The sequence below is a fragment of the Megascapheus bottae genome, chromosome Y, assembly GCF_031878675.1.
Source record: "Megascapheus bottae isolate mThoBot1 chromosome Y, mThoBot2.hap1, whole genome shotgun sequence".
NCBI lineage: Eukaryota > Metazoa > Chordata > Mammalia > Rodentia > Geomyidae > Megascapheus > Megascapheus bottae.
Window position 1 is genome coordinate 10,245,101 of NC_143548.1, and position 27,392 is coordinate 10,272,492.

The 27,392-nt window shown below is 41.5% G+C and overlaps 1 long non-coding RNA gene and 1 pseudogene across 1 annotated transcript in view; both read right to left on the reverse strand.

Annotated features, from left to right (window-relative positions):
• Window positions 1-1,856: 1,856 nt before the first annotated feature.
• The window catches only part of LOC150040334 (uncharacterized), a 74,995-nt gene continuing 49,459 nt past the window's right edge, over window positions 1,857-27,392 (reverse strand). The window contains exon 2 of the long non-coding RNA XR_016534023.1: window positions 1,857-2,221. This is a non-coding gene — a long non-coding RNA (uncharacterized LOC150040334). The remainder of the gene's footprint in view (window positions 2,222-27,392) is intronic.
• LOC150040335 (putative ATP-dependent RNA helicase Pl10) lies at window positions 8,472-26,279 on the reverse strand (annotated as a pseudogene).

Genomic DNA, 27,392 nt, shown 5'->3' on the forward strand with positions numbered 1-27,392 from the left:
AAACCACTGTCTACAATTGCCTCACCTTACATCTCTGCCAGTTCTCTGCTGTGCTTTTTTGCTTTGTTTTGCGTTTTTGGTTGATCATGGGGTAGAATTAAGAACCTGGGTCCTCTTCCTGATTTTTTTTTTTTTTGGTGGGTCTTGGGGATTGAATTCTACACCTGGGCGCTGTCCCTGAGCTCTGCAGCTGAAGGCTTCTACCCTACCCCTGGAGCCACAATCCCACTTACTGTTTTTCAGAGGTTAACTGGAGAATTTCCTGTTCTTTAGAGCCTGAAATGAATGGTGATCCTCAGATCTCAGCCTCCTGAGCAGCTAGGATTACAGATGTGAGCCACCTCACCTGGCTTGAGGATTTTTGTTTTGATTTTGAGTGTTCTATCACTTTAAAACCACAGCTCCACATTGTTTCTAGTGGCTAATTCAAGGTAAAGACCTCACAGACTTTCCTAGGTTGGCCCTAAGTCAGAATCCTCAGAACTCGGCCTCTAGTAGGATTATAGGTATGAGTCATTATTACTTGACTTGTTTTGTATTGTTTTGTTTTGTTTTTTGGTGGGTCTTAGGGCTTGAACTTGGCCTGGGCGCTGTCCTTGAGCATTTCAGCTCAAGGCCACCACCCTGCCATTGAGCCAAGCCCCACTTGGAGATAAGTCCCAGGTCTCCTGAGATCTGAGTAGCTAAGCTTACAAGTATGACTCGCTGCACCCAGATATTGGTTGTTTTTAATTTCCTTTATGGACAGGGAAGATGAGCACTTCTTCACAGGCTATCCTTCATGATTATCCTTTCTAAGAAGTCTATATAGCTCCATTTCCTTGGTTAGGTGATTGGTTTGGGGGGATTTAGTTTCCTTGTATATTCCTTTATTTTTTAAAGAATTTATTATTTATTAATGTTGATTTTTACATCATATTTTAAATGACAACTTTAACAAACAAGTGTTCAAGGAGGGAATCTCTACTTACAATCACTGGGACTTAGAATTTAGAACTTAATCAAAATTAGGCTAAGGGTTTGAATATCATAGAAACAATAATTTAAGAAATAAAACTTTATGACTATAGATATATTCCTTTATTTTAAATATTAAGCTCTTATATAAATAGATGGTAATACTCTCCTCCCAAGAATAGGTGAAAAAAATATTAGTTTTGGTGAATCTTAAATGCATAAGGAAATTGGATAAGCTAAACATGGTACTTCACTAGCTACATCTTTAATATGAACCACTCAGTAGGCTAAGTACCCTGGGATTTCAAGCCTTTCTGCAGAAAAAGCAGAAAGGCTCTATCTTCTACTAACTAGCAAAATACCATACTAGAAGTATGACAAGAAGTAGAACATTAAGAATGAGCAAAAAGGATTAAGAAAAAGGGCAAATGACAATCTGGGTGCTTACCGGCATGACTCTATAATTGTAGTAAGAGACTGAGGTCTGAGGATCAAAGCTCAAAACCAGTCCATCTAAGTAGGAAACTCCTGGGACTCATCTCCAATTAACCAAACTGAAGGAATGCTGTGATTCAAAGTGGAAGAGAGCTATCAAAACAACTCAGGATCAGTGCAAAGAGTTCATGAACAGCGCTCAGGTTAAGACCCATGACCAACAGAAATTAAAAATCCAGGTACTGGTGAATCATGCCTGTAATCCTACTTAGGAGCTGATATTGTAGATTGTGGTTCAAAGCCAGGCTTGGCATGAAAATCCAATTTAACCACCAGAAAACCAGAAGTGGTGCTGAAGTTCAAAGTGGTAGAACACTAGCTTTGAGCTGAAAAGCTCAGAGACAGTGCCCAGGCCAAAGTTCAAGCCCCATGACTATCCCCCCACCAAAATAAATAAATAAGGATGAAGTTGTCACAGTACATTTATTAACAAATGATCCTTAGTCACAAAATTATAATGCAGTTTGGGGTGGGACTAAGCAAGAGATGAATTAATCCAAACTACAGGTTTTCTTTGAATCAGTTAACAAGGATGCTGATCATTCCTTTCATTTCTTCTTATGTCTGAGCTCCTTTGAAATTTTCAGGAGAATCACAGCTGGTGATACATTGAAGTACTTGAAGCTACAGGAAACATTGTCTGGCTAAAGTTTCATATTAACTTGTATAAAAGGATGACTGCTGAAAGTTTAGTTGCCTCACCAGTCAATCCCCTGGGAGTTATAATTTCCTCCGTATCCATCACTATTGTAGAATGCTCCATATCCACCTATCAAGAAACATTTAAAAAGAGAAATTAGTCCTCTACTGTTGATATCTTTTTCCTCAACTTTTTTTTTTTGTGTGTGGGTCAAGGGGCTTGAACTCTGGGCCTGGGCGATGTCCCTGGGCTCCTCAGCTCAAGGCAACTGCCTTACCTCTTGAGCCAAAGCACCACTTTTGGTTTTCTGGTGGCTAAATAGGGCAAAGAGTCTCACAGACATTCATTCTCTACCTAGCTTTGAACTTCGATCCTCAGATTTGTCTCCTGAGTAACTAGGATTACATGAGCCACCATGCCTGGCTTGAAAGTTTTAATAACTCTCCAAGTAACCACTAGAAAAATTGAAGTGATGCTGTGGCTCAAGTGGTAGAGCCCTACCCTTAGTGACAGTGATAGTGATGGTGTGGGGCCTAGTGGCCCCCTCTTTCACAGCCCAGCATGCTTGTTCCCTTGGTAACATTAGGCCCATCCAGGATAATTAGCTCCCAACCCCCTTGGCCAAGGACAGCTCTCTAAGGCTCAGCTATTACCATGGAGGCCAGCAAGGTTCTCTGATCACCTGAGGTGATCATGCCATGACCATATAAGGTAGTGGGGTCCCTCCCAATCCCTACAGGTTATATAAAGTCATCCCAAACACCAGCCAGTGTTTCATCTCTCTATGTGCTCAACTATGTGAGAGGGAGTCTGCCAGTCCCTTGCCAGCATTAAAGTTCTTCCCTTGTTCCCTATTCCTGGATGTCTGCGTGGTTTTTGGCAAAGTCTACATATTATCTAACATGTGGTTTATGCCTTCAAATCCCACACTTGATAGGAGATCAGCACTACACCTCAGTGTATACTTACAACTATACTAGTTGGGCATAGCAACCCACAGGACTCCTTGCCCTGTTTCACTGAGTCGGAGGCAATATTTTAATCCTTGGTGATACTTTCAAAAACTGGGATTTGTGAGAAAGTTCATGAGAATCCATATTATCTAACACTTAGTGAAAGCCCAAGCACTGAGTTTGAGGAAGGGAAAATGTGACATGGTAAATGGCTGCCAGGGATTTAAAGACACAAGCATAAAGCTTGTCTATGCTGGTCGTGGTGGCTCACACCTTTAATACTAACTACTCAGGAGGCTGAGATCTGAGGATCAAGTTCAAAGCCAGCCCAGGCACTAAAATCAAGGAGACTCACCTTCAGTTAACCACTAGCAAACCAAAAGTAGTGCTGTAGCTAAAGGAGTAGGGTGGAAGGGAACAGGGGCCGGGAGTTTGGCCTAGTGGTTAAAGTGCTTGCCTAGCACGCATGAAGACCTGGGTTCGATTCCTTGGTACCACATACAGAGAAAAAAGCCAGAAGTGGTGCTGAGGCTCAAGTGGTAGAGCTCCGGCCTTGAGAAAGTCCAAGGACAGTGCTCAGGCCCTGAGCTCAAGCCCAGGACTGGCAAAAAAAAAAAAAAAAAAAAGATTAAGGGATCAGCCTGTAGTGAACAGCCTGTAATCCCAGCTACTCAAGAGGCTGAGATTCAAGGATCCCAGCTCAAAGACAACCCAGACAGTAAAGACCTTGATACTCTCATTTCCAATTAATACTAGAAAATGGGAAGTGGTGCTGTGGCTCAAGAGGTTGGGAGGTAGCTTTGAGCTGAAGAGCTCAGAGACAGTGCCCAGGACCTGAGATTCCTCCCTGCTCCTGGGGGGTGGCGCAGAGGGGGAAATAAGGGAACTAAGTCATTTGAGGGAAATGAAGCGTATAGCAAATACAGGAGACATTTCTTTAGGTACTTCACAAAAGTCATTTTAGGAAAAATGAAGCAGGAATCTAAGGAAACTCACGCTTGTGAAAGAAACTCAAAAATATGGTATTCAGCTGGGCACAGTGATTCAAGCCTAGCTAATCTGGAGGCTATTTGCTAGCCCAGACACAAAACGACCGGAAACTTTTATCTCCAATTAACCTCTAGAAAATGCGAAGTGGGGCTTAGTTCAAGGGTAGGGTGGTAGCCTTGAGCTGAAGAGCTCTGAGACAGCACTCACGCCCACTAGCCTAGAGCTGAAGAGCTCAAGGATAGCACCCAGCCAAGTTCAAGCTCAAAGAACCACCAAAAAAAAAGGTATTCAAAAGTGCTATCTTTGCTTCAAAGAAAGATAAGAGAATTCATTTCTTTCTGAGTGACAGCTGACAACGTCCTGTGTAAGGGTAGCAGAACTCCTGCTTAATGGAAGACACCAAGAGATGCTTCTTACACAAAAGCAAGAGCGAGCTTTATTCAGGCATGCTCGGGCTCTCAGGTACACGTGATCTCAAGACCTGTGAGGTTCGGGTCAGTGGCTGAGAGCCCTGAGGCTTTTTGAAGAGGATCTTATATAGGGCTGTACCATCTGTTACCGCAGAGCCAGCGCATTGATAACCAATAAGTTTAAAGCATTACAGTAAGGTCTGCACGCAGGCAGCCAATCCGTTTGGAACAGATCATACACGTTAACCAATCATCTCAGGCAGGAAGGTATGTCCTAATATGGGCTAGCAGGGCCTACGGTTCCAATGGGCCCGAGGTCCTGGGGAAAACGACCCTTGTCCTGGTATAGTCAGCACGGCTGCCGGCCAGCTGCAGATTTCACATAATAGGACATAGGCTTTGTCCTATGCCCCGGGGAGGGGCGAAAGTCCCTTGAGCAGCCTTTCAGGTTTATTTGGTGGAGAATTACTCAATTATATGAGGGGTGGTGGGGTAAGCAACTTAATTTTTCTTTTATGAAGCCTTATACAGAAGCCAAAAACAGCTTGGTTAGACTGAGGGGAAGGGGACTTAATTTTGCTCCCTTACACCCGAGAAAACTAACTACCTGCCCAAAATATAAGTAGCAGGGGCCTTGTCTCAGACTTCTGCTTTATGGAGAGGATACATTCTTCCTTGGAAACTCAACATTAGACAAAGACAAAACACCTATCTTTGCATAACATTCAAGTCAGACCCCTTTCCTTTACCCTGTAAATACCCCAAGTCCTGTTTTTCTTTCTTTGAGAGCTCCTGCCCTGCCCTTCTTTTTATCTGCTTCTAGTCTACTTGTCTGTCTATATACTAAATAAAGCTCTGTCAAGTTTTCTTACTATCATTATTTGCCTAGTGAAGAGCTAAAAAAGCACCCCCATTCTGAAGCAGCAACTGTCTTGTTGTTTATGTAAGCTGTTCAGGGTGTAGAGATGAAAAATAACTACCCTCAGACCCCAAATTATTCCCCTTCAGTAAGCAGAATAAAAAGAAAACTCTGATTCAAAAAATCTCCAATGACCCAAAGGCTGAATAAACAGGAACTTCTGGACCCTAGTCGGCCATTGTTCGCACAGGTGTCCATAAGCTCCAGGAACTAACCTACTTTGTGTCAAAATTAGACTGCATGTATAACATTGTATAGCATTTGTTTCCCAAACCATAAAACTACCTTTTGACAGTTGAATGGTCCAGCCGGCATGAGAACTTCCTGTCAGTTTCCACCAGCCTGGGAAGCTTCCTAATCCCTATCTTATCTCACTCGACCAGCTGATGGCTGTAAACCTATGATGTTTGCCTTTAAAAAGACTGTGTGAACCCTTACTGTCAACTCTCACCTCCCCCACCTCACTGCCTCATTGGGGTGCGCGTGGACAGAGTTCCTTGCCTGGCTCATAACCCGCAATAAACTTTGCTTTTGCATTTTGGATGCCTCTATCTCGGCGGTTTTCTTTGGGGACCCCATCTCAGGGCACAATACCTAGAAATTCTTTTTTTTTTTTTTTTTTGCCAGTCCTGGGCTCGAGCTCAGGGCCTGAGCACTGTCCTTGGACTTTCTCAAGGCTAGAGCTCTACCACTTGAGCCTCAGCACCACGTCCGGCTTTTTTCTATGTATGTGGTACCGAGGAATCGAACCCGGGTCTTCATGCATGCTAGGCAAGCACTTTAACCACTAGGCCAAACTCCCGGCCCCAATACCTAGAAATTCTTATTCTGCATTGAAGTCAAGGACCCTAAGTGAAGAGTTCATATATTTAAACCTCGATCCTCAGATTTCAGCTTCCTGAGTAGCTAGGATTATAATTTATTGAGCAAAAAAGGGTGTGAGACTCTTGTCTCCAACAACAACAAAAAAGCAAGAAATAAAGATGTAGCTTAGTAATAGCCTTTAATTAAAAAAAAAAGAAAGAAAGAAGAGCCACAGCTTAAGAAGCCTGTAGCCCAGGACCATAGCCCAGTTTATTTCCAGTTCTGACCTTAAATACAGTTCTTTAAACTAGGGAACTGCCAGGGGCTACATTCGTACAAACAGTATCAAGTCTCAAATAGGTTGAATGAGAAGCTATCAAGTCCCAAACAGGTTAAATGAGATGCTATTGATACAGCCCAAACTCATGATAAGAGCTTACTTCCTTGTGTACTCAATTGTGCGGGTCCAAGGTCACTGACCCCACAGTCAGTCCCCAACAGAGATCTAGCCTTGAGAAAGTCCAAAGACTGTGGTCAGGCCCTGGACTCAATCCAGGACGGGCAAAAAATAAATTAAAAAAAAACAACAACAAAACCCTAAAGATGGCTGGGAGTTGGCCTAGTGGTAGAGTGCTTACCCAGCATACACAAAGACCCAGGTTCAATTCCTCAGTACCACATACATAGAAAAAAGGCAGAAGGGGTGCTGTGGCTCAAGTGGTAGAACATTAGCCTTGAGGAAAAAGCCCAAGGACAGTGTTCAGGCCCAGATTCAAGGCCCAGGACTAGCAAAAAAAAAACCCAAAAAGGGGCCAGGAGTTTGGCCTAGTGGTTAAAGTGCTTGCCTAGCATGCATGAAGACCCGGGTTCGATTCCTCGGTACCACATACATAGAAAAAAGCCAGAAGTGATGCTGAGGCTCAAGTGGTAGAGCTCTAGCCTTGAGAAAGTCCAAGGACAGTGCCCTGAGCTCAAGCCCAGGACTGGCAAAAAAAAAAAAAAAAAAACAACCCAAAACAAAATGGAAAGAGGTTTTACTATCTAGTAAGCAAGAGGACCTGAGTTTCACCAGGAAAAAAGTAACCTAAAATTTTTGAGTTGTACATATACTTATGTACATTTATATTATTTTCTTTATTTTGCTTTTTTTTTTTTTTTTGCCAGTTCTGGGATTTGAACTCAGGGCTAAGCACTGTCCTTGGGCTTTATCAAGGAAAGAGCTCTACTACTTGAACCACAGCACTACTTTCAGCTCTTTCTATGAATGTAAGTAACAAGGAACTGAACCTAGGACTTCATGCATGTTAGGCACAAACTCTATCACCAGCCGATCTCCCATCCTATTTGAGTTGTATTTTGTGTTCTTCATACTTAAATCTCAACTAGGTAGCTCCTATTTGTATTCCTAGCTATTTCAGAAATTCAGTTACTAGTTCAAAGACAGAAGGCAAAAAAAGATCCCCGAGACTCTCTTTTCAATCCAAATAGGAAAAGTTCAATATGGTCCAAGAGTTTGGCCGAGTGGTAGAGTGCTCACCTAGCATACAGTCAACTGAGACCTGAGAGGGAACCGTACCTAAATGAGTGGGACAGACAAACACAAAGAATGAGACCAAGACAGTGTTCTGATCAACGTCTGTTTATTGAAAGTCAGAGGGGGTTTATATAGGGCTTTAAAGCAGGGGCTAGCGCAGCAGAATTTTTAATTTGCAAGCATATCATGGTAAGCAGGAAACAGGGCCTGAGAAAACAGGACATGGGGCAAGTTAACCTGTCGAGATAACAGTTCAAACATTCCTTAGCATAAGGCAGAGCAGTCTATAGATTAACTTTGTCAAGACAGCCGTCCAGATGTCTCTAAATACAGAGCAAAGCAACCAGTAAATAAAGATAATGATCCAGATGTCTCAGCACAAAGTAAGCAGCCTAAAACTTTTTTTTACTAAGCCTATCATATTAAAAAGTATTAAGCAGCATGTTAAGAGACACTGAGGCAGTCTCCAACAAGTTCCCCTTTTTTGTTTTTAATATAGAACACATATGGCATCATTGGTGATGATAGGCATTAATCTGAGAGGGGAGACAGAGGAACTGATCCCTCATGCACTTTGGAGGTGGAACAAGGGGAGCAAACTGTTGGTTGGTACTCACAAGGCCGCGTCCCATGATGATGGGACACCAACCCCTATGCTATCGCGTGTATCTCTCAAGGGGTCCCACTTGCTAGCCTTACGAGCCCCTTTGCACTAGCAGTGCACCTCTTAAGCAGATGCCTTCACCCAGAGGGTGTGCGCCACGTGGGACTAAGGCACAGTCTCCATAGGAGAGCCATATGGTACATCCAGGTCTTCATGAGCCAATCGGTGGTAATGGATTTGTATGGGTTTTGCCATCAGAGTATCTACCTGCTGCTTAATAAATGAAACAAGTCTATTAACAATACATGGTCCAATCATAGCAATTAGTAATAAAGCAAGCAAGGGTCCTAGCAGGGGCAAGAGATAAGGTAAGAGTCCATTGAATCTGCTCCAGAGGGGGTTATCAGCCAGCTCTTTTCGCCTTCTTTCCAAATCTTCCTGAAGGTTTTTGATTTTGCCCTGGACGATGCCAGACTTGTTTGCATAAAAGCAACATCGTTCCTGTAAAGCCAAACAGATACCTCCCTTTTCTGCAGTTAACAAATCTAACCCTCTCCTGTTCTGAAGTACTACCTCTGCCAAGGAATCTAGCAGGTCCTGTAAATATTGGACAGTACTAGATAATGCTTGTACATCTCCAATTCCCATCACCAAGAGTTTTTCCAGTCCTCTCAGGGAACAGTTGTGTGGTGGTGGTGGAATCAGGCAGGGCAGAATATGTGGCAGCAGCTTCATCTCTCAGGAACTCCAATGGAATATCACACCTCCTGCTGGATTGCCTGCAAATTTCTGCACAAACTGGTTAAAGAAGCTTAACCTAAGGCCTGACTTCGGTGAATTCTCCCAATGATTCCCTTTTTCTAAAGGGGATTGATGGGAGGAGATTCAGCTTCTGTAACTTCTTCAAGCTGACTTAGGGGCATTGTCTCTGTACTTGACCAAGGACCTTAAAAGGTTTAGCCTATTTTACCAAGGGGTTGCCAGGATTAGCTATCAGGAGCAATGATTTGCTCTGAACTAGAGATCATATTCAACATTTAACAACTGCACAAACCTTCTTTGGCTACAATAGTTTAGCTTACTTAGCAACCATTTGCAAAGGCATTTTCTTGATTGTCTGGGGAACGTAATCCCTGTGACTCTAACTATGCTTCAATTGGTCAACACAGAAATAGTCTAAGCATGATATTACCTGAAACCTGGTAAGAGCCAAAGTTACATCTGAATAAGGATTGCTGTCCTTCTCCATGGGCCAGCTGGAAATTGCTATAAGGAGACTTACAAGAGCAGGCTAAATAGCAATTAAGCAATCATTTTGGTAGTCCCTTCACTTTCAAATTTTGTTCAGAAACTCTTTTCTAATGTTCTTTAAAACTTTTACAGATATTTGCTTAAACATTTAACCCTTTAGTCTTTATTTGCATTTGAAAAACCTTCAAGGGCTCAAGGAACTTGCTTTTGTCTCCAGGCCCCCTAGGGATCAAGGCACTCCCCTTACCTTAGAAGAGGCTTTTTGTTTTTTCCTGCAGTTTAGATTACTGCCTAGAACTACAACAGTTTAAACTCAAATAACAGTTTTTCCCTAATGCAAGAACTACGGACAACAGTGCACCAAAAGTCTAAGTCTGGACTTAGTTTCCCTTTTTTTTTTTTTTTAAATACACCCAATTGCATGGAGATAAACCTTTAAACATTCCTTTAAAATACTAATCACATTATCCACATTTTACCATCAGATTTCTAGTGTCAGTCTGCAAGAAAAGACACACAGGCAAAATTTTTGACATTAATAAACAAATTCACATTTAAATCTTTAATACATATCTCCAAACTTTAACTTAAGGTAATAAATCCCAAATTCCCTAATACCTCTGTGCTAAATAGGATACAATGTTTGCAATGTAAACAGCTGTATCCATTGCAATACCAGATTTTTAAAATGCAGATTTCAAGATCTTTAGAAAAATACTTTTTACCAGTTTCCCTTTAGAACAATGCACCTTTGAGACATAGGAAACATTTAAACCTAATACTTTTCTTGAAGTTTAAACAGATTTACCCAATTGCTTTTGTGTTTCAAGTATAAATTTATCCTTTGTTTACGTAGCATGCTGACAATTTAATTTGAATATATTCATTCACACCCATTCACACACACATTCATACTCAAAGATCTTAAAGTGCGCAAAATTAATATCAGGCGTACATTTTCCAGAAGTTTAGTGACAAGAGATTTTTTGCTAATCTTATTCTTGTGGGTAACAACCAAGTTTTAAAACAAAGCTTTTTAATGAAGCGACTAGCTGAAATTTATTTTTTCAGAGCTAGTTCCAGATATTAGACAAATTACCATACCACCTTTTACAGATGAAAGTTGGATGGGAGTCTTAAACTTAGGAGAACTAAGACTGAAATTTGTGTCCTGCCACCAACTGTCTCCAGGCTGTCACTTCAGCAGGTTGTAGGAAAAAGGAAGCTAGAGGAAGCCTGCAGCTGTTTTGTCTGGCCTCTGGTCACCTGAACTGCAGCTGATTGGGAGGGGCCATACCAGGCCCGAGTGGGGCCAAAACTTTTACTTCCCAGAAACATTCAAATAGATAACAAGGATGTGCGCTTGAGTACATGCAGAAAAAACATAAGGATCCATATTTAAAACTGGTACCAATTTTAAAGACAAAACTGGACAAGGAAAAATATGTAACACGAACAAGACAGAGAAGCAGAGACTTTTAAGTAACTCCTAAACTTTTGATGGCATGCTGGGCCTTAAACTACCAGAGTGACGGAAAGATAAATTTCCATTTCCTGGTAGCTGGCAGGCTGAGGCCATCCTCACCTACCTACAAAAGGCTCTGAAACAAAATCAGACATTGACATATAACAAGAAAATTGGACTTAATCAGATACACTTAACACAAAAACATGTGTTCAGATGAATGTTTTCACCAAACAGCTGTTTTTAGATTTAGACAAGTCTTGCTGGTGGGACTCTCAGGCATACCCTGTTATCAACAAGAAACTCAGAAGGGGGGTCAGGCATCCCTTGACCACCCAGGCCTTAGAGACTTTGCTGCATCCAGCCTTCTTTTCTCTCTGTTTTAGGACCACAGTGCACGTTCTTAAAAAGAAAACACAGACATACAGGGGGTCGGCCGATTTCTACTTACCTCCAGAGGCCTTTGCTTTTCACCTAGGCATCTTTTACAAAAAAGGTTGTTAAAGGAAAACCACTGTTTCTAGAAAAAAGCAATCTTTTATCTCAATAGCATAAATATACAAATTATTAGGAATTGGTGAAAGACTTGGGAGCCCTGGTTGGGTGGTTCCCATGAGCATACTTACTGAGGGGAGATTATGAATAAACCTGTATTTGAAACTTGTATTTGCCTGATCCTTCTTAATTTTAGTAGCCCCGATTGTTTTTCCGGCCAATAGGCCACTGCTCCCCATGCGATTAGGCTGTGGCCCCTAGAATTTGGGGAGCAGTTCTATGCCATTTTTTTCATAACTAATGCAGTCATCATAGAATGTCACAACATCTGTATCTTGTCTCTCCCTAGAGATTATAGGGCAGGTTCTCTTTAAGAGCAGCGGCTGAATGGCTATGGCCAGCACAGGGGGCATGCCAATTGCTAAGATGCTGCTAGGCCAGCTACACCCAGGAGTTGGGCCTGCAGCAGTTTCTAGGCCGGAGGCCTTTGCTTTGCTTTTCCAAGCCCTTGGCCGGGAAGAATTCCTTGACTAAGCATTTGCTGTGTTACAATTTCATTTGGCCCACACATAAAAAGCGTCACTTGAGAGAGAATATCCCTCTTCCATAAGTTAACTGGGATATTTTGAACTACATAGGGCTGAACTGTGTCTTTACTTCCTTCTTGATCCTCCCATGTTAAAATTTTTGAGCTCTGGAAAGGTTTGGAAGACTGGCTGATTCCTTTTAAATGTGTTAATGAGGGGGTAAGTGGCCAAGTGACTGGCCATTAATTTTGAGCAATAATGGTGGCATCAGCTCCTGTATCCAAAAGTAATGTGTCTAGAAGGGATAATGGCCTGGACCCAATAGGCATCGGAGGAGCCAAAATTAGAGGATTCTCTAGATTTTAAGAAGCTTGGGTTATTAGTATTTAGGGGTAATAAAGCCAATTGAGCGATTTTCTGTCCCGGATAAATAGAGACAGGGCCATCCTGTGCAAAGGCCATGATTTTTATCTCACCTGTGTAATCATTATCAATTATGCCAGGTGAAATATTATGTTCCTGAATAACTGAGTTGCCTCTTCCTAAAATAAGGCCAAATACATTTGGCGGCAGGGGCCCAAATTCTCCAGTGGATGGAGCTGGGTTCCCACCTCAGGGGTTAATATTGTATGGGTGGAGGAACAGAGGTCAAGTCCTGCGCTCCCTGGGGTGGCCCCTATGAGGGATGAGACACTGCAGGGGCCACCTGCTGTGGGGAACAAATCTGACTGCCCCAGAAGTTTGTTGACTGGGGCCCTGAGGCTGGCTCTTCCTGTAGTTTCCCGCCAGCCCAGAAGTTAAAGGTTTTCCTTGAATACCTGTCTTGGAGTGGCACTCGGAAACCCAATGTCTGCCCTTTTTACACCGTGGACAAAAGGGCGGAATTTGTCCCTGCTGTGGGGAGTTCCCGGGAGCTGAGTTAATAATTTTGGGCTGTGGGCACTCCCGAGCAAAGTGTCTCGCCTGGCCTGAGGGCAGTTAAAACACAGGCAGTTTTTTCTGGGTGTAACTCTTGGAGTGCCGCTCCAATAGCTAGGCCAATATTTCGGGAAGTGGAGTCTACATCTGAGCAGATTTTTATATAATCTGAGAGAGTCTTATGGCGCCGATGAGACCGTAACTTGGCAGCTTGGCAGGCGGCGTTGGTGTTTTCAAAGGCCAGGTGTTTAATAAAATCACTCTCAGTTTCGTCTCTACCAGAAATACGCTCAGCGGTTTCAGTAAGTCTCCCCACAAATTCATTATAAGGCTCTTGTGGTCCCTGACGAATTTTAATGCCATAGTCTTTTTTTGGCCAGTCCTGGGCTTGAGCTCAGGGCCTGAGCACTGTCCTTGGACTTTCTCAAGGTTAGAGCTCTACCACCTGAGCCTCAGCACCACTTCCGGCTTTTTTCTATGTTATGTGGGGTACCGAGGAATTGAACCCAGGTCTTTGTGCATGCTAGGCAAGCACTCTACTACTAGGCCAAACTCCTGGCCCCTCCCTGACGAATTTTAGCAATGGAGGAAAAAATAGAGCCTTCCAGGTCTGCAGCGCAGCAAGCTGGACCTGTGCTAACAACCCAGGAGAAACCCTGGCTTGTCACTCAATAGTGTTATAGGGAGCCTGTCCTAATAATTTTTTAAGCGTCCACTTGGCCATTTCTGGTTTAAGGACATTGCTCCTTTCTTGCTCTCGACATCTTTCAGTATAATCAGCTTTCCAGGAAACATATGGACCTCGGCTAAGAACTGCCTTTGCCAGGGTTTCCCAATCATAGATAGTGAGGTATTATGAGCACAAGGTTTCCAACAGAGACAGAGTAAAAGGGGCAGTTGGCCCAAAAGGAAACAGCATTCTTTAGTTCTTTAATTTGTTTAAATCTGAAAGGCCGATAATTATTTTGGGCTCTGAGGATTAACCGGGGGCCTCTTTCTCCCTCTTCTTCTGACTCCTCACTCTGATTATCGGAATGGTCTATTTGATCTCCTTGAGGGGAGTCATTTCCTGACTCCCCTTCACTCCAGGATTTCTGCCTCCTTGTTTTGGCTGTCACCGCCCTGGGGTAATTTTAATCTGAGAGGGAGTGATTGGAGAAACAAGTAAGGGAGGGGCCTGCTGTTTTACCTGAGACTTGTGTGGATTCTTTAAGGGTCTAACTTTTAACTGGGAGATGTCCAAATCAAGCTGACGCAAGGCCTGCAATGTTAGCCTGCTGTAAGCTTGTGGAGGGAGGAGGGGTCAGAGTCTCCTCGAAGAATATCATTGAGGGACAAAAAGATATTATTAGGCAATTTTAAATAAGGCCTGAGCCATTGAATATCTAAGGGTATGGAGGCAGTCAACACGACATTGACTTTATCAGGAGCTATTTGCAAGCCAAGGTTAAGAAAGGCCTTAGAAAGTAGATCTGGCCTGTCTTGAGCGGCCAACAAAGTATCATCAGGGTATAGGGGAATTGTAAAAAAGCAATCTTTAAGATTAATGATCATTTTAACTACATAAAAACAATTCCTTGTCAAACACATTTGGAAAAGGCTATTTACAGTGTACATGGCCAAGCATACACTATTTATAGTTTCAAGCAGAATATGTTCCTTATTTGACCACAACTGCAATAATTACATGAAAATTCTTATAAAAACATGAATCTTCTTAATCATTTAAACAGTCCCCAACTCTTTGCCATTTAACCTCATTAATCATTCCCTCTTTGGGGAACCAAGGATATAATTCTTCTAGGTAATTGAAAAATGCCTTTGAATCTTTGTTTTTAACCCAAGTTCCTTGTGTTTTGAATGAAGCTTTTAAGCCTTGAACTCTTGCTTACTAAGTTTCTGTCCCAATTCGTCGAATTTCTCCTACCTTGGCAGCAGACGCAGGCGGGTACTCCTCGTGCTCTGAATTTGGGGTGGCTTGGACTGCGCAGTGCTTCTTCGGTGGCGACAGCTTTAGGCGGGGTTCCCATGCCTCGAGCCCCACGCTGGGCGCCAATCTACCCCAGCCCACGGGGTTCAGTCAACTGAGACCCGAGAGGGAACTGTACCTAAATGAGTGGGACAGACAAACACAAAGAATGAGACCAAGACAGTGTTCTGATCAACGTCTGTTTATTGAAAGTCAGAGGGGGTTTATATAGGGCTTTAAAGCAGGGGCTAGCGCAGCAGAATTTTTAATTTGCAAGCATATCATGGTAAGCAGGAAACAGGGCCTGAGAAAACAGGACATGGGGCAAGTTAACCTGTCGAGATAACAGTTCAAACATTCCTTAGCATAAGGCAGAGCAGTATATAGATTAACTTGCCAATGACCCGAGTTCATGTCTTACTATGGGCATAAAAAAGCTTGTTCTTTAGAAAACTCGACTGTACTTGTGTGAAGATGTGTATTGAAGGGACCCCCTCTCTAGATTTCCCCCTAAAATAGGGGCCCCTTTGAGATCCCTCTTCCATTTCCTAAAGGCATTTCCAGGCCTCAAGACAAAAAGTACTTGACTCAAGTTGGGGACTGTAAATTCCCTGAGCTCAGATTACAGGCACAGCCTGACCAGGTGGAGCTACCAGAGCTCCTTGAGGGTAAGGAAATCCCTTTCCCCTTTCCTTTGTTGTCAGAGTAGTGCAGCAGGAGACCACTGAGATAATAGGTCAGCTCAAACAACAAAGGCATCAGTGGTCACCTCAGCAGTCACTCAAGTATGTTGAGATTCCATTGGCTACCTGTGTATGGCCAAGCCCAACCACATGGCTGTAACTAGCCTGTAAGATTAGGCGGGTTGCTCTCTCAATCACATCTTTAATAGAAGGCCCTGACCAGTCATTATGACTCTGGATGCTAGGCGCAGTATAACTCTGTTAACTTCCACTTTTGTGTCAGACTTGTTCCTTTGATCACAGACCCTAATATTTGGGGATTGAAACCTAACATTATATGTATGTGAATGTGTTATAACTTCAATAGAAAGATTAATATTACCTCCACTAAATCCTCTGTTACTACCACCTCCATTACTGCGACTGCTGCTGACAAGAATACTACTAAAACTGGAATTGTTGGATGCACAACTTTGTCGATAGTCTCTGGCACCAAATCCTCCACTGAATCTTTAAGGAAAGATATTATGTAGTGATCCATGGATATGAAATTCAAATAAAATGGCTATTTCTGGTCGGAAGTTTGACCTAGTGGGAGAGTGCTTGCCTAATATGCACAAAGACCTGGATTAGATTCCTTGGTATCACATACATAGAAGAAAGCCAGAAGTGGTGCTGAGGCTTAACTGGTAGAGCTCTAGCCTTGAGATGTAATACCCAAGTCTCAGGAAGACCACCAGAGACCACCAAGAGTCAGATGCTGCGAAATGCAAAAAGCAAGGCTTTATTCAGGTGAGTTGCATTTCCGGCCTTGTCCTTCACACCCATACAGCGGGAGCTTAGGAGAAGGCTCTGAGCTAAATTTTTACATTGTTTTTAAAAAGGCCAAACTCCCGGCCTACTTCTTGCTTTTTCTATCTGGGGTACTAAAAAATTGAACCCCGATCTCTGTGTCTACTAGACAAGCACTCTACTACTAGGCCAAATTTGCAGTCCCATGATCACTTTTTTTTGGTGTGTCAGTCCTGGGGCTTGATCTCAGGGCCTGAGTAATGTTCTTGGGCTTGTCCCTCAAGCCTAGCCCTCTGCCACTTGAGCCACATCACCATTTCTGGATTTTTCCATGTATGTGGTAACAAGGAATCAAACCCAGATCTTTGTGCATGCTTTTTTCCAATTAAAGCGAAAAGTGGTACTGGGGCTAAAGTTATAGAGCACTAACCTTAAGCAAAAGAACTCAGGAATAGTGACCATACTCTTGAGTTCTTGTCAGTGCTCATGATGACAAGAAAAAAAATTAATCTAAAATTAATTCAACTGTTTAGATAACAAGTATAATTTTTTTCTTCTTTCTTTCTCCTTCCTTCCTTCTTTCCTTCCTTCCTTCCTTCATGTCAGTTGTGGGGCTTGAACTCCAGACCTTGGCATTGTCTGTGAGCTTTCTACCATTTGAGCCTTATTACCACTTCTGGCTTTATCTGTTTAGTGATACTGAGAAATGGAGCTCAGGTCTTTGTGCAAGCTAAGTAAGCACTCTACCACTAGGCCACACTCTAACCCACAAAGTATAATTTCTTGTCCAAACAAGTAACAGAATAAAGGCTAAAAATGATATCTATGTCTTAGACCACCCACGACTGCTACCCCTGTAATGGTGTTCTTTCCAACCAAGATGGTACTACTTGTTTAGCTTCAATAAGAAGATCCAACAAATCCTTGATGATATTTATACTTCTTTCATTAAAAAATGATGTGGCAAGGCCTAAAAAATTAACAAAACTACTTAGAAGCCTAAGTTACCTATAATGTAATGATACAAAACATTTTTCATTTGAAATTTTGCCAGATAGTGCAACAACAAAAAGAATTCACTAGCTTTACTTATTAAGTTTCACCCAGAATTAAAGGATTACCTTTTAGGATACTGTGTCAAATACTTTGCAAAGTATATTTTTTAAAAATGATAGGCTTGGGGCTGGGAGTTTTACCTAGTGGTAGAGTGCTTGCTTATTAGTATGCAGGAAGACCCAGGTTCAATTCCACAGTACCATATACAGAGAAAAAGTTGGAAATGGTGCAGTGGTTCAAGTGGTAGAGCTCTAGCCTTGAGAATTCCCAATGATAGTGCTCAGGCCCTGAATTCAAGCCCCAGGACCAACAACAACAACAACAAAAAAGATAGGCGTTAGTGGCACATACCCATAATCTTATCTACTCAGGAGGCTGAGCACTGAGAAACCACAGTCCAAAGTAAGCCTAGGAAAGTCTATGAGACTTTTTTTGTGTTGGTCATGAATTCCACCTGGGTACTGCCCCTGAGCTCTTCAGCTTAAGCCTACCACCCTACCCTTGAGGCACCACTTCCCATTTTCTAGAGGTTAATTGGAGATAAGAGTTTCAGTCTGGCTTTGAATCTTGATCCTCAGAGCTAGCACTAAAAAACAAAAAACATTTTACCCAGGTTTCCTACACGCTCTGTTTGTCCAATACGATGTACGTATTCTTCAATGTCACTAGGCAAATCAAAATTGATAACATGCTTCACATTTGAAATGTCCAGACCTCTTGCTAACACCTAAAAGGAACAAACATTAATTCAAAGAAAGCAAAATTTACAAGTGACTAAGTAAAAAAAGCAAAAAACATATACATACAGCAGTAGCCACTAGAATTGGACTTTTTCCTGATCTGAACTGGTAAAGAGCGTCCTCCCAATCTCTCTGTGATTGGTCTCCATGAATACTTGTGCATGCATATCCTTCATGTTGTAAGTAATCTTCTAGAGAATCTGCACCTTTTTCAGTCTCCACAAATACTAAAGTTAGTGAATATTTCCCTGAAAATCCAGAAACATTTGTTAACAGATACTTGACATTATCATCTTAAAAAACACAAGAGAACAAAGAAAGTTGAAGAGCTAATAGTTAAAGGGACTAAGTTTACACTAACAGATTCTATGATACAATGTTTTACTTGTTGCATTTAAAAGATCAAGCAGAAATGACCTTTTGTCAGAATCTTCTATCCAAACTACTTTTTGTGTGATGTTCTCAGAAGTAGAGCCAACTCTATCTACAGCAAGAAAAATATATTCATCCAAGAAGTCACAAGCAAGCATCTGAAAATGCATGCGTGGGGAAACATTTAAATTATCCTGTAAGTTACATAACTTATCCAAACAATCACCTAAAAACACAAACATTCCACTGGAGGAATTTTAGTAATACCTGAATCTCCTTAGGAATAGTAGCACTAAACTTCATGGTGTGATGAACACCCTTTGATGGCACAGTATCTTGTTGTATTATTCGTTGTATTTGAGGTTCAAATCCCATATCTAGCATTCTATCAGCTTCATCTAACACTAAATATCTGTTAATGAAAAACAGATTTAGGCAAGTTACTGGCTACATATCATAAACATATTGAGTATGATGTTTCTAAAATTAACTATGCTAAACTATTCAGAAACTAAAGAGTCTCAAAATGTCAAATTTCACTTTTCACTGTCATTTTTAAAATCAGTGAAAAATATTAAAATTAAGACAAAGTATTATAAGAAGAAATGATCTTATAATTAAAAACTTTTAGATAAAGCTGGATGTAGTGGCTCACACCTGTAATCCTAGCTATTCAGGAGGCTGATACCAAAGGATTGTGGTTAAACTACTGGAAAACTGGAAGTGGCACTGAGGCCCAAGGGGTAAGGTAGCAGCTTTAAGCTGAAGAGCTCAAGGACAGTGCTGAGGCCCAGAGTTCAAGCCGCACAACCGACCAAAAAAGAAAAAAATTAAAATAGCATTACTATTACAAAAAGTTAATCTCCATTTGTAAAAACTAACATACTTGCTGAAGTCTAATCCAATTTTTCCTCTTTCCATCATATCCAGTAGACGCCCAGGAGTGGCTACTAACAAGCGGCATCCACATTCTAAGTCCCGAATCTGCTGCCCAATTTCAGCACCACCATATATTACACAAGGATGAACTCTAGACCGGTATGAAAACTATAAGCAAAAAAATTTATTAGTCTTAGAAATATTATAATTAATAATTAAATCAACAATCAAAGGCTTATTTACTTTTCTGGCTTCCGCAGAGATTTGTACAGCCAATTCTCTTGTGGGAGCCAATATCAGGGGGACTGGATATTGTTTGCAGCACCCATATCTTCCATTTCCCTAAGAGTAAGTATAACATTAAATAAAATACAATAGTTTCCATTTTTTTGTTTCAAATAAGAACAAGATGACTTATGTAATCTAATTTACCAGAAAGTAATGTATAACTGGTTGTACTAGAGATCTATAGTAATTCTTGTTCATTACTTTAATTAGTACACATCTAGGATTCTTCTTGCAGAGGATCACAATAGTTCAAAAGCTAAGCCGATGGTTAATTTCACGTGGTTACTGCATCTAACTTTGTTATTTGGTATGTTGTATATATGTTTATTTGAAATAGGAAAGGGAAGGAGGGAAAACAAGATGAGTGGGGGGAAGGAAGGAAGTGGGGACAAAAACATGAGAAGATGTATCAATATGTGAGAAGTAATTCACCCACTGCCTGATAAATGTAACTGTAACCTCTTTATACATTACCCCGACAACAAAATAAAAAAAAATCACTTTACGAGTAAGTTTTTACCTTCATCATCTTTACAGCTTCTCCTGGACCATCAGTGTACATCTGGCTCAATATGGGTAGAACAAATGCTGTTTTTCCAGAGCCTGTTTTAAAAAGCCATGCCTTAACAACTTTATCTAAAGAAAATTTATCTTACTTTGTTAAAAACAATTGTCAGTTCTTTATGGTGACAAACTATCAAGTTTGTCTGTTATTAGGACCATGAATGTAGCCCCCATGGTAGAGTACTGGCCTAGCATACATGAAGCCCTGGTTAAATTACTAAGTAACACATAAATAGAAAAATATTTCAAATGACTAAAGAGGTAGAGTTTTAGCCTTGAGAAAAGTGTGAGCTCAAGGACAGTGCCCAGGCCCTGAGTTCAGTCTGGCAAGACAAACAGAAAACAGCCAGAATGGGCTGGAACATAGCTCATTGGCAAAGCATTTGCTAGAAAGTGCAAATGTCTTGAGTTTGATCCTCAGTACAAAAAAGGAGCCAGCCTGGTGCCTCACACCTGTAATCCTAGCTACTCAGGAAGCTGCAATATAAGGATCAAGGTTCAAAGCCAGCCCAGGCACAAAAGGATCTGAGACTCTTATTTCCAATTAACAGGAAGTAGAGCTTGGCTCAAGGGCAGGGAGGTAACCTTGGGCTGAAGAATTCAGGGACAGTGTCCAGGTTCAAGCTCCAAGACCCACAACAACAAAAAAGACAAAAATAAAAACAAACAAAAAACCCCCACATTAACTCCCCCCACACAGAATAAATAAAAACATCCAGGAACAGAAGATATCTGCCAGTGACTCACTGCTATAATCCTAGTTACTCAAGAGCCTCAGATCAGTGATCCTGGTCCAAAGCCATCTGGGGCAGGAAATTCTATGATAAAACTCTTATCTCCAATTAATCACTTTACCATATGATCAAAGCTCCACTTCTGGGTTTTTTTTTTTGGTGTTTGGTTGTATATATAGAGTCTCCTGCCTGAACTAGCTTCAAACCACAGTCCTCATTTCATTTTTCCATCTCCTAACTGGCTAGGATTTTAAAAATGACTACTAGTGCCTGATAACGAAGTTTTCTTTCTTTTCCCTCCCTCTCTCTTCCCTTCCTTCCTTCTTTTTCGTTCTTGTTTCATATATTTGCCAGTCTTAGAGACTGAACTCAGGGCCTGAGCATTGTCCTTTGGGCTTTCCTCAAGGCTAGAGATCTACCATTGAGCCACAGAACCACTTCCTACTTTTCTATGTAATTTTCTTGTTAATTGTTGTATTGAAACATAAGATGAATTTTAGTTGAATACCAAAAATAAAAAGACAAGTTTTTTAATGCAAAGGAAGACAAGCATGTGAATATATATCAATAAACATAAAGCACACAAAACATAAGAAATACTATTCATTTCACCCACAACCAAATTGATAAGCAATTCTACACATCTCTGACTCATTCCCCCAAAAACTGGAATGCACATTTTTATTTTTTTTCCAGTCCTGGGCTTGAACTTCAAGGCATGGGAACTGTCCTTGGGTTTTTCTCAAGGCTGGCACTATACCATTTGAGTCACAACACTACTTTTGGTTTTTGTGCCTGTATATGTTACCAAGGAATAGAACCCGGGGCTTCTGGCAAGCATTCTATCACTAAGGCATGCTCTCACCCCTCTTTTCTTTGTTTTACATATTTTTCTGATTTTTACATTTTGTATTTATAACACTAATTCTCATCTCATCAAATTTATACTTTTTTTTTAATGTGCTAGCAATCTAAGCTGGCAGTTTGCTAAAAACTTCCCCAAAGGCTTTTGCTAAAAAAAAAAAAAAAAATACTAGTCACATTCAGTAAAGATTCAAACGCCTAAGACAAAAAGACATACACCAACTAGTCTTAGCCTATCAGAAAAACAGAATAGACAGGTTTCCCTAAATATTACTTTTTTTTTTGGCCAGCCCTGCCTTGAACTCAGGGTCTAAGTACTATCCTAGGTCTTTCTCAAGGCTAGAGCTCTAACTCTTGAGCCACAGAACCACATCCATCTTTTTCTATGTATATGGTACCAAAGAATTGAACCCAGTCTTCTGCATGCTAAGTAAACACTCTACCACTAGACTCCAGTGCAATTTTTATTCTTTTTTTTTGTGGGTTGTATAGCCTGAACTCTGGGCCAGGGTGCTGTCCTGGCCCAGAACTCTTCACCTCAAGGCTACCACCCTATTCCTGGGCCTGGGTATTGCCCCTAAGCTCTTCAGCTCAAGGCTACCACACCCTCACCTTGAGCCAAGCCCCACTTCCCATTTTCCTGGTTAATTGGAGATAAGAGTCTCAGGACCTTTAGTCCCTGGGGTGGCTTTGAATCTTGATCCTCAGATGTAAGCCTTCTGAGTAGCTAATTTTATTATTCTTTTTTTTTTTTTTTTTTTGTCAGTCCTGGGCTTCAGCTCAGGGCCTGAGCACTGTCCTTGGACTTTCTCAAGGCTAGAGCTCTACCACTTGAGCCTCAGCACCACTTCCGGCTTTTTTTCTATATGTGGTACCGAGGAATCGAACCCCGGTCTTCATGCATGCTAGGCAAGCACTTTAACCACTAGGCCAAACTCCCGGCCTAATTTTATTATTCTTAATTTTTTTTCTTGCCAGTCCTGGGCTTGACCCCAGGGCCTGGGTTGTCCTTGGGTTCTCTCAAGACTAGCACTTTACCACTTCAGCCACAGCACCACTCTGGTTTGCACCCCTCCCCCTCCCCCCACCCCATTATGTGGTACCAAGGAATTGAACCTAGGTCTCCATGAATGCAAGGCAAGCACTCTAAACCAGGTCACAGTCTGGTTTCCTAAATACTACTTTATAGTAAGTCTCAGTTAAAGTATTCTTTTGTTCTTTAACAAGCAAACTTACTTGTCTGCGCACAAGCCATTAAGTCTCTTTTTTCTCTGATAATAGGAATAGCATACTTTTGCACTGTGTAACCAATAAGCTCAATGTTCCCCAGGCTAATTTCTCCCATCTCTATATCGCTGAACTATAAAAGAAGTTAAACTAAGTCAATATAAATAGAAACGTTACATCTATAGGAGTTAGGAGGGTGGCATGATCTGTGTATGCCAGAAATGAGATTGGACTTAAGTTTTGATCCCTGAGTTGGTTTTTTCTTTTTTTTTTTTTTTTTTGTGGGGGGCAGCCCAGTCCTGGGGCTTGAACTCAGGGCCTGAGCACTGTCCTGTGGCTTTTTTCTCAAAGTTAGCACTCTACCACTTGAACCACAGCATTACTTCCCATTTTTTTCTGTGTGTATGGTAGTGAAGAATTGAACCCCAGCCTTCCTGCATGTTTGGACAAGCATTCTATCACTAGGTCAAACTCCCAGCCTGGTCCCTTAAGCTTCTTACTTTACCGTTTGAGCCACGTTTCACTTCTAGCTCTTTGTTCATTAATTGGACATAAGATTGTCCCGGGCTGGGCACTAGTGGCTCATGCCTACAATCCCAGCTACTCTGAAAGCTAAGATCTAAGGATGGTGATTTGAAATCAGCCTGGGCAGAAAAGTCTGTAGACTCTTGTTTCAAATGAATTACTCAGAAAAAGCCAGAATTGGCTCTGTGGTTCAGGTGGTAGAGCACTAGCTCTTAGCCCAAAGACACTCAAGGACACCATCTAAACCCTGAGATTAAGTCCCAGGGCAAAAAAAAAAATACTCTGGATTTCTTACCCAGGCTGGTTTGGAACTATGATCCTGAGATCTTAGCCTTCTGAGTAGTTAAAATTTGCAGGTGGTAAGCCACCAGCATAGAAATTTTTATTTCACACTAATATAATCAAAATAACCCCAATAAATGATTAATATAAATATTTCTTTTCTTTTTTTCTTTGGCCAGTCCAGGGGTCTGAGCTCAGGTCCTTAGCACTGTTCTTGGGCTTTCTGTAGAAAGGCTAGAGCTCTACCACTTGAGCTACAGAACCACTTCTGGATTTTTGAACTCAGCCTGATGTTATCCCTGAGCTCTTCAGCTCAAGGCTACCAGCCTATTCCTGGGCCTGAGTGTTTTCCCAGAGCTCTTCAGCTCAAAGCTACTGTCCTACTCTTGAGCTAAGGCTCCATTTCCCGTTTTCTAGTGGTTAACTGGAGATAAGAGTTTCAAGTTCTTTGAACCTCAGTCCTCAGATCTCAGTCTCCTGAGTAGCTAGAATTAGAGGTGTGAGCTACCACACCTGGCCAGGGTACTCTTTTTTTTTTTTTTTTTACCAAAATGAAAAAAATTCTTGGTCTAATACAGATATTAGTTTCAATTTCAAATTATTCATAATTGTAACTATCATTTTTTTTTCATAGCACATAGCTTAAAAAATAAAACCAGGTGCTGGTGGTTCATGCCTGGAATCCTACCTACTGAAGAGCCACTGAGAATGTAGTTCAAAGCCTGCCCAGGCAAGAAAGTCTGAGACTCATCTCCAAGTAAACACTAGTAAACCAGAAGTGGATCTGTAGATCAGAGTGCTAGGATGCTAGACTCGAGTAAAAGAGTTCAGCACCCAGGAAAGGCCATAAGTTCAAGCCCATGACTGACTAAATAAAAAGTAAACAAAAACTCACATTTTCAATATGTGTAGGACAGTTATTGTCAGTTGCTCCTACTGGTATATCATATTTTTCAAAGTTAATCCCAGTGTTCCCTCCACAAAAAAGTTCCCTGAAATAAAAATTAGTATATATAATAGGAATTTGCTTTGTTCTCATAACTCCATGTTGTTCCCCTCTTAGCCCAACTTTTTATGCATTCAAAAATCCTTTACAAAGGAATTGCCTTTCCCTTTGTGGCCCATTGTTTCTATATACCCAAAGATACTATACGTAGGATAGACCCCACCAAATACCATGTTTGCCCAGGAATGTGATGGCAAGCTGGCCATACATGCAGACTGCCTGACTTCAGCTGGGCAATCTATCCCAACCTGGCTGTAAAAATTTCATCCTGGAGGCTGGGAGTTTGGCCTAGTGGTTAAAGTGCTTGCCTAGCATGCATGAAGACCCGGGTTCGATTCCTCGGTACCACATACATAGATAAAAGCCAGAAGTGGTGCTGAGGCTCAAGTGGTAGAGCTCTAGCCTTAAGAAAGTCCAAGGACAGTGCTCAGGCCCTGAGCTCAAGCCCAGGACTGGCAAAAAAAAAAAAATTTCATCCTGGCCCAGCTGAAAAGCCTCCCACTTCCTTTTGCATTAACTTCTGCCTCATTGCTGAGATAACATGAAAGCCATTCCTGTCCCAGCTCAGACACACAGTCTCGAAGCCCTCAGGAAGGCTGGGTCCCTCACTGTTGCTCAATTAACAGTCCTTACCTATGGAAAACTAAATCCAGACTGTTTCCTTCCTTTCTCCTCCATTTTCAATACATATCATAGTATGTTAAAGGTTTCACTATAAGTATCATACATTTCCAAAGTTAACTTACTGCTCTAAGCGTTCATTTGGTGGAAGAGGTTTGGACCAATCATGTTGATCTGTCACACCAACAACCATGTCCACTTTGTTCAAATTTGCCAAAGCCAGTTCTGTCACCACGGATGCCAATACCCTCACAGTCACTACTACCATGATCATTAAATCTGCACATATATAAGGTATTATATTACTATCTCTAGAAAGGTACCTTAGTAAACAAGGCATTGGTGGCTCTTGCATGTAATCCTAACTACTCAGGCACTTGAGATCAGAATGAAAATTGCTATTTGAAGTCAGCCCAGGCAGGAAAGTTGGCCACACTTTTTTTTTTTTCTCTTTATCAGTCCTGGGGCTTTAACTAAGGGCACTGTACTTGAGCTTTCTCAAGGTTAGCACTCTACTACTTGAGCCAACAGCACCACTTCCAGCTTTTTCTTTGTATGTGATACCTGGGAATGGAACCCAGGGCTTTGTTCATTGGAGGGCAAGCACTAGCTTTGAGCAAAAGAAGCTAAAGAATAGCACCCAAGCCCTGAGTTCCAGTTCTAGTCAGTGCTTGCAGGGGGAAAAAAAAGAATAGGTTCCTGGGTAATAGGTTAATTTTTCTTTTAATTGTGTGTGCTGAGATGAGGGCCCGTAGCTTTTTCTTTTTTGTGTGTGGGTGATGGAGCTTGAACTCAGCCTGGGCACTGTCCCTGAGCTCTTAAGTTATCTAAGTACTGTTGAGTCAAGCCCCACTTCACGTTTTCTAGAGGTTAATTAGATGTAAGAGTCTCATGTCCTTTTGTGCTGGGGCAGCTTTGAACCTTTATCCTCAGATCTTAGTTCCCTGAGTAGCTAGGATTACAGGCCTAAGTCACTGTGATCAGATTCATGGCCTTTTCAACTGCATTTGAATCCACAAGTTTTTTGTTTGAGAGAAGAGTTGTCTCATGCATTTTCCCTCCCTTCCTCCATTCCTCCCCCCCTCAACATTCTGTGGCTTGAACTCTGTCTTAGGTGTTATCTCTGAGCTCTTAACCTCAAAGCTACTGCTTTACCACTTCAGCCACAGTGCCACTTCTGGTTTTCTGGTAGTTAATTGGAGTTGAGTCTCATGGACTTTTGTACCCAAGCTGGCTTTGAACTATGATTCTCAGATCTCAGACTCCTGAATAGCTCAGATTACAATATGAGCCCCTCAAGCCTAGCTCATAAATTTCCTTATCTGAGCTGGGTTTAAACACGCAGATTTCCAGCCTTCTCGGTAACTCAGTTTTAGATATAGATCCCCAGCCCTTACCCAAATTGGATGATGTGTCCTGTGCTAGCCCCACATCAATTCCTGAACCTGCAAATTTTTATTCTGTGGACCAGTTTGTTTACAGAAGGAATCAGGAAATTTGGGAGCCCTCCAGAAAGCACCATCAAAAGTAAAAGTTCTGGAAAATGTTATGGAGGAACCTCCACCAACCTAGGCCCCATTGGAATGTGAAATATCCGCCATGAAAAAATTATGTTCTGAGTCTAAAAATGGGACTACTAAGCAGTGTGGCCAAAGCTGGCTTGACCTTTGCAAAAATGAAAAAAGGAAATTTTACTAAGAGAAATTAGGGTAAATTAGTCATAGTTTCTGTTTGTTATTCTAAACACAAGGCTCAGGGAGAATCAATCAAGGAGATGAATTGCTATTTGTAATTTCTTCTGAACTCAGCTTTCTTGCATAAATGTTAA